Below are 1,402 nucleotides of genomic sequence, written 5' to 3'. Positions count from 1 at the left end.
TATACAGTTTACATGAGACAATTTTATTTCTTATGTGAATGTTATTTATTTTAACTGTCATAATCAGGATGTGACAAGTGATAATAATAACAACTGTACTGCATTAAAACATTCACAGCAGGTGGCTATCCAAGTCTTTAAGTGATGAACCCTGCCTTCGGGTCAAAACTACTCTGCATTTATTAAGGCTGTTGTGTTTTTAGCATGTTTAATGCTTTGTAACTTTTCCTACTTAATCTGAACAAGCCCCTAAAAAAGGCTGTGATAACTGTTGACCTCTCTCAATTTTTATTACCACTATTCATTTTAAAACTCAGTTTTGAAAACCTTACAATGTAACAACAGCCCAGCCCATGCAGCAGTATATTAATGACCAACCTCGTACTATGAATGGATTATCTCAGTAATGACTGACTTTTGGTCCATTTACATCATCCCGACATGTAATTGCATTTGTCCCTAAACATTGGGAAACCTCACGTTAACTTTTGTCGAGTTGAAAAAAGTTAGCGTTCATCCTCCAGCTTCACTGTGTTTATATTATGCTAACCATAGTTGTGTAGCTAGCCACCATGTAGCACATCATTATATACCAGCTAGTCCAACTACAGTAACCATATAAATGTCACTTCTGTTTAGTTTCCTGTCGTCATTTATGTCGAAAGTGATAGCAGAGCTTTACGTTTTAATTTTTCAGAAATCCCTGAATCAGAACATGGTATATTATTCAGTCTTCAAAAATTTTTAGAGACTTCCTGCACACCACTAGAGGGAGCCCATGTACCACCAGTGGTACGCGTACCACAGTTTGAGAACCTATGACCTACTGAATTTTATTCAGATGTGTTGCAGCAGGGACACATGGAAAAATTTGGGAAAACTGGCCCTTGAGGACTGGAGTAATATAAAAAGAACAATGTTTTTCCAAAGGTCAGTGTAAAAAAAGAGTGTATACATTGAAGCTAAAACACATGTAGTGTAAATTCACTGTTAAGGTCAAAAACACCAAGAGGCCATTCTCTGTGAGTTTATTATAAATATACTGTGTATGAAATGTTCTAACATGGAAAGGACAAGTCATTTACAGCAAAAGGGCAAAGAGATGTCTCATTCTGCGTATTTTAAGCATCTGTTATCACTTCTCTAAAACCTTGAAGGAATGAAGGGAAAGAACTTAGTTTTAAGTATTTGTTATCTCATGAAAAAAAAACCATAGTATTGGTCAAAAGTTTATGCAAAAGATTATTAAATTTTTTTTTGCATAAAATAACATGATTTATTCTCCTGTCTGGTCTGTGTTTTCTTCCTTCAGCTTGTGGCGTCTCTGTTGTTCCTGACGGCCATAGCACACCTGGGAGTCACACTAGGAGAAGATTTTGGTCCAAACAGTGACCAATCTTCA

At 36.0% G+C, this 1,402-nt stretch overlaps 1 long non-coding RNA gene across 1 annotated transcript in view; it reads left to right on the top strand.

The window, feature by feature from the left end:
- LOC102195426 (uncharacterized) overlaps positions 1 to 1,402 on the top strand; it is a 5,284-nt gene extending 3,882 nt beyond the window's left edge. The window contains exon 2 of the long non-coding RNA XR_312011.1: positions 1,313 to 1,402. This is a non-coding gene — a long non-coding RNA (uncharacterized LOC102195426). The remainder of the gene's footprint in view (positions 1 to 1,312) is intronic.

This window comes from Pundamilia nyererei, unplaced genomic scaffold (assembly GCF_000239375.1).
Source record: "Pundamilia nyererei isolate P.nyererei 1_Seehausen unplaced genomic scaffold, PunNye1.0 scaffold00136, whole genome shotgun sequence".
In the NCBI taxonomy this organism is placed as follows: domain Eukaryota; kingdom Metazoa; phylum Chordata; class Actinopteri; order Cichliformes; family Cichlidae; genus Pundamilia; species Pundamilia nyererei.
Note: the sequence above shows the minus strand (reverse complement) of the source record. Positions and strands in the feature narration are given on the sequence as shown.